Here is a 13,241-nt window from a genome sequence, read left to right as displayed (position 1 = left end):
CACAAGCCTGGCAGTGTGCAAGTAGCCCTGACGGGGGCCAGCACGACTCCAAATGACTACTGCCCCAGGGCAAGGGGAATATAACCACACACAGCAGTCTGACTGCTGACCCAGCAGAGCACTGGAGGCAGACATCTACTCTGACGGCACGTGCCACCCACCAACTAAAGCTTCGCAGGGAACAACACAGACAGAGCACCCTGAAGTTCAGAGCTACTACAGCTCTGGCAAATGCCTGGTCTGACTCAACCCAAGCCCACGGCAGCCCAAGACTGGTCCACTAACACCACAAGGACCAAACATTGCCCACAAGAGACAAAGAGAGCCATTGAGGATGAGTGGACTGAAGTCAAAAGTGGCTCAGCCACCACAGGACCACAGCAGTGTGCATGCAACACACATAGTAGACACCCCTGAAGCACCAGTTTCCAGTGAACAGGGGACACTGCACTGCAGAACACTACAGGAACTCCTCCTCATAAAGCTACAACTTTCAAGAACAGGAGACATAAGTGACTTTCCTATCACGGAGAAACAGACCCAGAGAGTTAGACAAAATGAGGAGACAGAGGAATATGTCCCAAATGAAGGAAAAGGACAAAACCACAGCAAGAGACCTAAGCAAAATGGGGATGGACTTGAGAAAAAAGTGGAGGATATCAGTGAGACCCTAAACAGAGATAAAGAAGAACCAGTCAAAGATGGACAACACAACAAATGAAATAAAAAATACACTAATGGAAAAAACAGCAGGGTACCAAAGCAGAAGAATGAATCAGTGACCTGGAGGACAGAGTAATGAAAAGTAATCAAGCTGACCAGTTGAGAGAAAAAAATAAAACAATGCTTAATGAGAACAGATTCGGGGAACTCAGTGACTCCATCAAGCATAACATTTGCATTACAGAAATCTTAGAAGGAGAAGAGAGAAAATACGGGGCAGAAAATTTTTTTGAAGAAATAATAGCAGAAATCTTCCCAACGAAATCTTCTGGGCAACGAAACAGACATCCAGATCTAGAAGACACAGAGATTCCCCCAAGAAAATCAACCAAAGTGGTCCACGCCACGACACGTCGTAATTAAAATGGCACAAAAGTAGTGATAATGAGAGCATTTTAAAAGCAGCAAGAGAGAGCGAACTCCACGAGTCTACCAGCTGATTTTGCAGCAAAAACCATGCAGGCCAGAAGGGAGTAGCATGATATACTCAAAGCGCTGAAAGGAAAAAATCTGCAGCCAATGATACTCTATCAAGCAAGGCTATCATTCAGAATAGAAGGAGAGGTAAGAGTTTCCTAGATAAACAAAAGCTAGAAGAGTTCATGACCACTAAACCAACCCTGCCAGAAATGTTAAAAGGGACTATTTGAATGGAAGGGAAAAGCCATGAGTAAGAGCAACAAGTAGGAAGCACAAAAGCAGTAAAAATAAGTATACCTGTAAAAATCACTCAGGCCATGCATAAAAGAATGTAAAGTATGATACCATATACCTAAAAATGTGGGGAGAGAGAAGTGAAGAATAGGCTTAAACTTAAGCAATCATCAACTTAATGCAGACTCCTTTATATGTAAAATGTCACATACAAACCTATTAGTAACCACAAATCAAAAACCAGTAACAGATATGAAAAAATAAGAGAGAAAGAAATCCAAGTAAATCACTAAAGAAAGCACACTTACCAGCAGAGAAGGGAGCAATGGAAGAATGGAATACAGAAGAACTCTTAAAGACAACCACAAAATAAGTAGCAAAATGGCAATAAATACATACCTGTCAGTAACTACTTGGAATATAAATGGACTAAATGCTCTAATTAAAAGACACAGGGTGAGGGGTGCCTGGGTGGCTCAGTTGGTTGAGTGTCCGACTCTTGGTTTCAGTTTGGGTCGTGATCTCAGGGTCCTGGGATGAAGCCCGGCATCAGGCTCCACTCAGCATAGAGTCTGCTTGTCCCTCTCCCTTCCCCTCTGCTCCTCCCCGTGCTTGCACATGCTCATGCTTTCTCTCTCTCTCATAAATAAATGAATAAAATCTTTAAATCTTCAAAAAAAATCTAAGATCTTTAAAAAATAATACATTAAAACAAATTTAAAAAATAAAAGACATAGAGTGACAGAGTGGATTAAAAATAAAACAAATCAAACAAACAAACAAACAAAAAAACACGACCAGGGGTGCCTGGGTGGCTCAGTTGATTAAGCAGCTGACTTTGGATCGGGTCATGATCTTGGGGTACCGGGATTAAGCCCACGTCTGACTCCCTCTCCCTTTGCTTGTGCTTGCTCTCTCAGATAAATAAATAAAATCTTTAAACACACACACACCCACCCACCCATACACACACACACACACACACACACACACACACACACACACACACGACCCATCTATATGCTGCCTACAAAAGACTCATCGCAGAACTGTAGACACATGCAGGCTCAAAGTGGGGAAATGGAGAAACATCTATCATGTAAATGGATGTCAAAAGAAAACCATTGGCCAATATAGACTTTAAAACAAAGACTGTAACAAGAGTCAAAGAAGGATACTATATAATCATAGAGGGAACAATCCAACAAGAAAATATAACAATCATAAATATTTATGCACTGAACATGGGAGCACCCAATACATAAATGGTTAATAACAAAGGAACTAATCAACAGTAATACAATAATAGTAGGGGACTTTAACACCCCACTAATATCAATGGACAGATCATCCACACAGAAAAACAAGAAGGATACAGTGGCTTTGAATGACACACTGGACCAAATGGATTTAACAGACATAATCAGAACCTTCCATCCTGAAACAGCAGAATATACATTCTTTTCAAGAGTACACAGAACATTCTCCACAACAGATCATATATTAGGCCGCAAAACAAGTATCTATGAATTCAAAAATATCAAAATCACACCATGCTATGAAACTTTAGAAATCAACCACAAGAAAAAATGTGGTAAGAGCCAAATACATGGAGATTAAATAACATGCTACTAAACAATGAATGGGTCAACCAAAAAATCAAAGAGGAAATAAAAAAATACATGGAGATAAATGAAAATGAAAACACAACAGTCCAAAATCTTTGGGATGGGGCAAAAGCAGTTCTAAGAGGGAAGTTCACAGCAATACAGGCTTACCTCAAGAAGAAAAATAAAAAACTAAACAATCTAACCTTACCTCAGGGAATTAGAAAAACAAACAAACAAACAAAACCAGCAGAAGGAAGCAATAAATATTACAGTAGAAATCAATATAGAAACTAAAAGAAAAAAAGGTCGGTGAAACCAGAAGCTCTTTCTTGGAAAAGATCAACAAAATTGATAAACCTTTATCCAGGCTCATCAAATAAATAAATAAATAATAGGACTAAAAAAATCAGAAATGAAAGAGGAGAAAGAACTGACACCACAGAAATACAAAAAATTATTAAGAGATTATGAAAAATTATATGCCAACAAATTGGACAACCTAAAAGAAATGGCTTAATCCTAGAAACATATAACCTACCAAAATTGAAGCAGGAAGAAACAGAAAATTTGAATAGACTGATTACTAGCGATAAAATTTAATCAGAAATAAAAAAACACCCAACAAACAAAAATCCAGGACCAGATGGCTTTGCAAGCAAATTCTACCAAACATTTAAAGAAGAGTTAATACCTATTCTCAAACTACTCCAAAAAATAGAAAAGGAAGGAAAACACTTCCAAATTCATTCTATGAGGCTTGCATTATCCTGATATCAACACCAGATAAATATACCACAAAAAGAACTACAGGCCAATATCGCTGATGAACATAGATGCAAAAATCCTCAACAGAGTATTAGCAAATCGAACCCAACAATACATTAAAAATATCATTCACCCCTGTCAAGTGGAACTTATTCTTGGATGCAAGAGTGGTTCAATATTCCCAAATCAATAAATGTGATACACCACATCAACAAGAGAAAGGATAGGAACCATATAATCATTTTAATAGAGGCAGAAAAAGTATCTGACAAAGTACAACATCTATTCATGATTAAAAACCCTCAACAAAGTAGGGTTAGAGGGAACATATCTCAACATAATAAAGGCCATATATGAAAAACTCACAGCTAATATCATCCTAAATGGGAGAAACTGAGAACTTTCCCCCTAAGGTCAGGAATAAGACAAGAATGTCCACTCTCACCACTTTTATTCAACAAGTACTAGAAGTACTAGCCACAACAATCAGACAAGAAAAAAGAATAACAGGGATCCAAATTTGTTAGGAAGAAGTAAAACTGTCACTATTGCAGATGACATGATACTCTATAGAAAACCCTAAAGACCCCACCAAAAAAACTACTAGAACTGATAAAGCAATTCAGTAAAGTCACAGGATACAAAAACAATGTACAGAAATCCACTGCATTTCAATATACTGATAATGAAGCAGCAAAAAGAGAAATTAAGAAAACTCCTATTTACAACTGCACCCAAAATAGTAAAATACCTAGGATTAAACTTAACCAAGGAGGTGAAAAACTTGTACTCTGAAAACTATAAAACACTGATGAAAAACATTGAAGATGACAAAAACAAATGGAAAAACATTCCATGTTCATAGATTACAAGAACGAATATTGTTAAAATGTCCATACTACCCAAAGCAATCTACACATTTAATGCAATCCCTATCAAAATACCAATAGCATTTTTTTCTCACAGAACTGCAACAAATAATCCTAAACTTTGTAAGAAACCATAAATTACCCCAAATAGCCAAAGCAAACTTGAAGAAGAAAAAACAAAGCTAGAGGTATCACAATTCCAGATTTCAAGTTATATTACAAAGCTGTAATAATTAAAACAGTATGATACAAAAATAGACACATAGATCAATGGAACAGAATAGAAAGCAAAGAAATAAACCCACAATGTTATGGTCAATTAATCTGACAAACGAGGGAATATGCAATGGGAAAAAGAATATGCAATAAGAAAAAGACATTTTCTTCAATAAATGGTGTCTGGAAAACTGGACAGCTACATGCAAAAGAATAAAACTGGACCACTTTCTGACACCATTTATTCTGACAAACTCAAAATGGATTAAGTACCTAAATGTGAGACCTGAGACCATAAAAATCCTTTAAGAGAACATAGGTGATAATTTCTCTGACATAAGCCATAACAACATCTTTGTATATATGCTTCCTGAGGCAAGGGAAATAAAAGCAAAAATAAACTATTGAGACTACATCAAAATAAAAAGCTCCTGCACAGCAAAAGAAACGACCAACAAAACTAAAAGACCACCTACTGAATGGGAGAAGATATCTGCAAATGACATATCTGATAAAGGGTTAGTATCCAAAACTTACAAAACTCAACACCAAAAAAACCCACAAATAATCCAATTTAAAAATAGGCAGAAGACATGAACAGACATTTTTCCAAAGAAGACATACAGATGGCCAACAGACACATGAAGAGATGCTCAACATCACTCATCATCAAGGAAATGCAAATCAAAACCACAGTGAGATATGGCTAAATCAAAAACACAAGAAACAACAAATGCTGGCGAGGATGTGGAGAAAAAGGAACCCTCGTGTACTGGTGGTGGAAATGCAAACTGGTGCGCCATTGTAGAAGAGAGTATGGAAGTTTCTCAAAAAATAAAAAATAGAACTATCCTATATTCCAGTATTCACAGTACTGGATAATTACCCAAAGAATACAAAAACAATTTGAAAAGATATATGCACCCCTATGTTCACTGCAGCATTATTTACAATAGCCAAATTATGGAAGCAACCCAAGTATCCATCAACAGATGAATGGATAAAGAAGATGTAGCATATATATACACAATGGAATATTATTCAGCAATAAAAAAGAATGAAATCCTGCCATCTGCAACAACATAATGGATCTAGAGAGCATAATGCTAAGTGAAATAAGTCAAAGAAAAATACCATATGATTTCACTCATATGTGGAATTTAAGAAACAAACAAAAGAAAAAGTAAGAGACAAACCAAAAAACAGACTCTTAACTATAGAGAACAAACAGATGGTTACCAGAGGGGAGGGGGTGAGGTAGGAGTGAAAGAAGGGAAGGGAATTAAGAGTACACTTATCTTGATAAACACTGAGTAATATAGGGAATTGTACTGTAACACCTGAAATTAATGTACCACTGTATGTTAACTACACTAAAATTAAAGTAATTTTTTTAAATAAATAAAGAAGCAAGACCCATCCACATACTGCCTACAGGAGACTCACTTCAGATCTAAAGACACACACCAACTAAAAGTGAAAGGATGGAAAAATATATTCCACACAAACAGGAAAGAAAAGAAAGCTGGTGTAGCAATACTAATATTAGACAAAATAGATTTTAAAACAAAGACTGTAAAAAGAGACAAGGGCATTACATAATGATAAATCAACCCAACAAGAAGATATAACACTTGTAAATATTCACCCAACATAGGAGCACCTAAATATATAAAGCAAATATTAACAAACACAAATGGAGAAATTAACAGCAATAAAGTAATAGTGGGGAACTTTAACATCCCACTTTACATCGCTGGATAGATCATCAACCAGAAAATTAACACTGGCCTTAGAAGATACATTAGACCAGGTGGACTGAATAGATATATACAAAACATCCAATCCAAAAAGAGCAGATACAAATTCTTCTCAAGTACACATGGAAATTCTCTAGGAAAGATCACACATTAGGCCACAAAATAAGTATCAATAAATTTAAGAAGACTGAAATCATATCAAGCAACTTTTCCAACCACAATGGAAAGAGACTAGAAATCAATTCCAAGAAGAAAAAAATAACCCCACAAACATGTGGAGACTAAAGAACATGCTACTAAATAACCAATGGATCAATGAAAAAATCGAAGAGGAAATAAAAAAATACCTTTAGACAAATGAGAACACAACATTCTAAGATATATGGGATGTAGCAAAAGCAGTTCTAAGAGGTAAGTTCATAGCCTACCTCAAGAAAAAAGAAAAGGGTGCCTGGGTGGCTCAGTTGGTCAGGCAACTGCCTTCAGCTCAGGTCATGATCCCGGAGTCCCGGGATCAAGTCCCGCATCAGGCTCCCTGCTCAGCAGGGAGTCTGCTTCTCCCTCTGACCCTACCCCCTCTTGTGCTCTCTCTCTCTCCCTCAAATAAATAAAATCTTTAAAAAAAAAAAAAGAAAAAGAAAAAACAATCTAACCTTACACTTCAAGAAAATAGAAAAAAAAAAAGAACAAACTGCAAAAGTAGTAAAAGGAAGGCAATAATAATATCAGAGCAGAAATAAATGAAGACAAAAAATAGTAAAGTTCAATGAAATGGGTTCTTTGAAAAGAAACAATATTGATAAACCTTTAACCAGACTCATCAAGAAAAAGACAGGGCCCAATAAATAAAATCAGAAATGAAAGAGGAGAAATTACAACTGATACCACAAAAATACAAGGGTCATAAGAGATTACTACAAATGATTATATGCCTACAAATTGGACAACCTAGAGGAAATAGATAAATTCTTAGAAACATACAATCTTCCAAGACTGAGTCAGGAAAAAAGCAATTACTTTTCGAAGAAGCCAATTACTAGTGATGAAACTGAATCAGTAATCAAAAAATTCCTAACAAACAAAAGTCCAGGACTAGAAAGCTTCACAGGTGAATTCTACCAAATATTTCAAGAATTGTTAATATCTATTCTTCTCAAACTACTCCAAAAAACTGAAGGAATGCTTCTACTCCAAACTCATTCTACAAGGCCAACATTACCGTGATGCCAAAACCATACAAAAACACTACCAAAAAAATCACAGGCCAATATCCCTGATGAACATAGATGTAAAAATCCTCAACTAAATTTTAACAAACCGAATTCGGCAATACATTAAAAGGATCATACACATGATCAAGTGGGATTTATTCTGGGAATTCAAGGTTCTTTCAATATCTGCAAATCATTTAATGTGATGTACCACAGGGCGCCTGGGTGGCTCAGTTGGTTAAGCGACTGCCTTCAGCTCAGGTCATGATCCTGGAGTCCCGGGATCGAGTCCCACATTGGGCTCCCTGCTCAGCGGGGAGTCTGCTTCTCCCTCTGACTCTCCCCCCTCTCATGCTATCTCATTCTCTCTCTCAAATAAATAAATAAAATCTTTAAAAAAAAATGTGATGAACCACATACAAAACAAAGGATGAAAATCGTAAGACCATCTCAATAGATGCAGAAAAAGCATTTGCTTAAATTCAACATTCACTTTTGATAAAGACTCTCAACAAAGTGAGTAAAGAGGGAATATACCACAACATAATAGAGGCCACGTATATGACAAACCCACAGCTAACACCATACTCAATGGTGAAAGGCTAAAAGCTTTTCCTCTCAGATGAGGAACAAGTCTGCCCACTTATGCCATTTGTATTCAACACAGTATGGGAAGTCCTAGTCACAACCATTAGGAAAGAAAAAGAAATAAAAGGCATCCAAATTGGACAGGAAGAAGTAAAACTGTTGCTATTTGCAGCTGACATACTATGTATAAAAAAAAACCTAAAGCCTCCATCAAAAAACTATTAGAATAAGTGAATTCAGTGAAGTTGCGGGATACAAAATCAATATACAGTAGTCAGTTGCATTTCTATACACTAATAATGAACTCTCAGAAACGGAAACTAACAATCCCGTTTACCATTACATCAAGAAGAATAAAGTACCGAGGAATAAATTTAATAAAGGAGGTGAAAGACCTGTAATCTCAAAACTGTAAGACATTGATGAAAGAAACTGAAGATGACACAAATAAATAAAGATATACCATGTTCACAGACTGGAAGAATTAATATTGTCAAAACGTCCATACTACCCAAAGCAATCTATAGATTGAATGCAATCCCTATCAAAATACCAACGGCATTTTTCACATAACTAGAACAAATAATCCTAAAATCTGTATAGAACCACAAACAAACAAAAACAAAAAACAAATAGCCAAAGCAATCTTGACAAAGAATAACAAAGCTGGAGGTAATCATGCTCCCAGATCTCAAAGTACACTACAAACTAATCAAAAACAGACAAATAGATCAATAGAACACAACAGAGAGCCCAGAAGTAAATCCAGGTTACATGGTCAATTAATTTACAACAAAGGAGGCAAGAATGGGGAAAAGATAGTCTCTTTAATAAGTGATGTTGAGAAACCTGGACAGCTACATGAAAAATGAAACTGGGCTACTTTCTTATACCATATACAAAAATAAACTTAAAACGGATTAAAAACTTAAATATAAGACCTGAAACCATAAAACTCTTAAAACATAGGCAGTAAGTTATGTCTTTGACGTAGGTATTAACGGTAGTGTTTTTGGATCTGTCTCCTTAGGCAAGGACAACAAAAGCAAACATTAACAAATGGGCCGGGACACCTGGGTGGCTCAGTCGTTAAGCGTCTGCCTTCAGCTCAGGTCATGATCCTAGGGTCCCAGGATGGAGCCCTGCATCTGGCTCCTGCTTGGCGGGAAGCCTGCTTCTCCCTCTCCCACTCCCCCTGCCTGTGTCTCTCTCTGTCTCTCTCTGTCAAATAAACAAATAAAATCTTAAAACAAAACAAAACAAAACAAAAAAAACAAATGGGCCTACAACAAAATAAAAAGCTTTTGCACAGTGAAGGAAGCCATCAACAAAACGAAAAGGAAACCTACTGAATGGGAGAAGATATTTGCAAATTATACCCCAATAAGGGGTTAACATCCAAAATACATAAAAACTCATACAACTCAGTATCAAACAAACAATACTATTAAAAAATGAGAACACCTGAATAGACTTTTTTCCAAAGAAAACATACAAGAGAAGCAACAGGCACATGAAAAGATGCTCAACATCACTAATCACCAGGGAAATGCAAATCAAACCCACAATGAGAGGTCACCTCACACCTGTCAGAATGGCTAAAATCAAAAAGACAAGAAATTACAAGTGTTGGCAAGGGATGTGGAGAAAAGGGAACTCTCGTGCACTGTTGGTGGGAATGTAAATTGATGCAGCCACTGTGGGAAACAGTATGAAGGTTCCTCAAAAAGTTAAAAATAGAAATATCATACAATCCAGCAATTCCACTTCTTGGTATTTGCCGAAGAAAATGAAAAAAAAAAAAAAAGAACTAAATGGAAAAGACATATATAATCCTATGTTCATTGCAACATTATTTACAATAGCTAAGATATGGAAGCAACCTAATGTCCATCATAGTTGAATTCATAAAGAAGATGTGGTTTATACATATATAATGGAATATGACTCAGACATAAGAATGAAATCTTGCCATTTGGGACAAATATGGATGGATCTAGAGGGTGTTATGCTAAGTGAAATAAGTAACAAAACAGAAACAGACTCATAGGTACAGAGGGTTGCCAGAGGGAACAGGGGTGGGAGGGATGGAGGAAACAGATGAAGGAAATGAAGAGGTACAATCTTCCCGTTATAAAGTAAATAAGAAAAGGGATGTAACAGGGAATCATAGTCAATAATATTGTAACAATCTTGTATGGTGATGTCACCAGCCAGACCCCAAGACCTGACCTTTACTACCCACCTCCTTGTACCCACCAACCTTGGTCCTGCATTTTTCCTTAAGCTCTTCTTTCCAGCTTGTCTTAACTCAGGCAAAAGACCCTGAGGGCATAACATCCCATTAATGAAACAGAAACTACCACTCAAGCAAAACTAACTGCCCAGAGGAAGAGCTCTGGTGGTCCTAAACCCCTGACTCGGGCTTGTACAGATGGACCATGGAGTGACCTCCGGAATAACCAACAATTACCTTTACCTCATTATAATACTAATGTAATACCAAGGAGGAACACAAACCTCATTTACAGAACAACCCATTCACCCTTCCTGGGGGAGTCCCAGCTTTGAAAGTTATTCCCCAGGATCTCCTTATTTGATGCAAATAAAGCTTCCTTGGTGGGACAACTCACCTGGGTGTAGTTTCTGTGACTCACCAAGGAGCAAACTCCTGTTGGTTCTGTTACAGTAACAGATGTTTACTACATATAGTCAATAATACTGTAACAACTTTGTGGTGATAGATGTTAATTAGATTTATTGTGATCACTTCATAAATAATGTATATAAACTTCATATAAATACTGACCCAATGTTACACCTGAAACTAATACAATATTATATGTTAATTATTCTTCAATAAAAAAGAAGACTCAAGTTTATCAGATCACGCGGGGCAACTTAACAGCAGGAGGAAAGAAGACGTTAATTGTGCTAAGCAAAATCAGCACTAACTGTCCTTTATGTTTACCACCCAAATCCTGAAGTTGCTCAAACAGAAATAAAACCGAATAATAAATTTAGAACAATACATTCACAGAAAATCTCTAACTTGGAATTTACTACTAAAAATAAAATAACAGCAAATAGTCCGGTACAACTACCAAAGATATTCATTTAACTCTTCTCATCTGTGAAGTGAGAATAAGAGTAACATTCACCTCACAGGTTTGTTCTGATTAAATGAATTAATAAAACAACGGAATAGTAAGTGCTTTATAAATTTTTGTTCTTATTTTAATAGAAGGCATTGCTCTTCCTCCTCCAAATTAAACAAGTCAAAAAGAAAAACAATCCAGGGGCGCCTGGGTGACGCAGTCGGTTAAGCCTCTGACTTTGGCTGGGGTCCTGATCTGGGCTCCTAGCTCAGCGGGAAGTCGGCTTGTCCCTCTCCCTCTGTCGCTCCCCCGGCTCACGCTCACGCGCTCTCTCTCTCAAATAAATAAAATCTGAGAAAAGAAAATGATATAGTTTCCCTTGTGGCTTAAAAAAAAAAAAAAAACTATGGCGGGGGGGTGTGCTGTGCATCAGCTGCAGGTTTAAAAGATAAAAGTACTCATCTAGTAGAAGTACCCATTAAATTGCTCCAGGGAAGCCTTAAAAGTCGTCAAACAGAGCTAAAAGGGAAACGAAAGTGAAGCTTCCTACATTTACTTCCGCCAATTCTGTCATTATACCGCACAGCAGATACGCAGTAACCACATCTACGAGTTTCTATTAAGAAAAACAAAATCCTGCATTCCTCTTGGTTTACCATCTAGATGTAACCCCAACCTGTCATTAATTTAGACATTAGTCAAGACCTCAAAACTCTTCCTCCTGCTCCGTAAAATTCAGGAAGGGCGAATACGAGCAAAAAGAAAGGATAGCGAGATGCCATAACCACATTCATAGTTTACATGGTGACCAGAGAGTAACCCAGTTTAAACCACAGGCTTGCGTGAAACCAGTCATTCCCAAAGTACCCACAGGGACGGGTCCTGCTGTGTTGATTCGCTTCACAAAAAGCCATCGTCACGTTTTACGCACGGCCAAAGCCCACTGAGGTGACCTACGCTTCCGAACTTTTTAACACTGCAGTCAAATGACTCGGCATCTTGAACGAACGTGTTTTCAGAGAGTGCCGGAGAGCAGAGGAGGTCTGTCACTCAAAGTACAGACCCTGTCCTCCCGCGGGGGCAGGCGGCGCTCGGCCTGGGGCTGGCAGCCCGGGGAGGGGAGGGTCTGCGGCCGGGCAGCCCCCGCTGCCCGCGGCCGCCGCCGGGAGGGCCGGGCGGAAAGGGCCACAGCTCCCGCTGCGACTCCCTCCCGGGAGCTTCCCGCCACCCCGCCCCACGCGGCCGCGGAGAGGACCTGTGGAACCGGTACACCCGAGGCGTCCCACCCACCAAACTCCGACGTGGAGACAGCGACGTCCGCGGCCCCTCCTCGCCCGGCGCGCCCCCCGCCGCGGCCGCTCCCCGCCCTTCCCCGCGAACCGCCCGCAGGCCGACTCACCCCGGGACAGGCGTCGCAGGCGCCGGGCGCACCGGGTGCTGTCTCCGCCGCAGCGCGCCCTCCTGGAGCCCGGGATGCGTGGGCGACTACGGAAAGCCGGAAGAGTCAGCCCGCCTCCGTTTCCCGGTTCGCGGGCCCCCCCCCCCCGAGGGCGTGGCCGGCGGCCCCGCCTCTGGGTGCGGGGCGTGCTCGGGGCACTGCGGGCGTGTGGCCCGGCCGGCTGCCGGTCGTCCCCGCGGTGGACCTTCGGCACAGCGTCCGGGGATTGGACCGCGACCGGCTTACTGCGGGACGGACGGAGGGGATGCACGGCAGAGGGTGTTTTAAAGAATTCCTGAGCGTGTCCGC

General features: G+C 39.3%; 1 protein-coding gene across 2 annotated transcripts in view; it reads right to left on the bottom strand.

The window, feature by feature from the left end:
• LGALS8 (galectin 8) overlaps positions 1-13,001 on the bottom strand; it is a 39,590-nt gene extending 26,589 nt beyond the window's left edge. For both annotated transcript variants that reach the window (XM_028104579.2, XM_028104580.2), the window contains exon 1: positions 12,894-13,001. The gene's annotated coding sequence lies outside the window, so the exon portion shown is untranslated. The remainder of the gene's footprint in view (positions 1-12,893) is intronic.
• Positions 13,002-13,241: the final 240 nt, after the last annotated feature.

This window comes from Eumetopias jubatus, unplaced genomic scaffold (genome assembly GCF_037043125.1).
Source record: "Eumetopias jubatus isolate StellerSeaLion01/CBP00866 unplaced genomic scaffold, mEumJub1_p1.0 scaffold_17, whole genome shotgun sequence".
Taxonomy (NCBI): Eukaryota; Metazoa; Chordata; class Mammalia; order Carnivora; family Otariidae; genus Eumetopias; species Eumetopias jubatus.
This window is presented reverse-complemented; position numbering and strand designations above follow the sequence as displayed.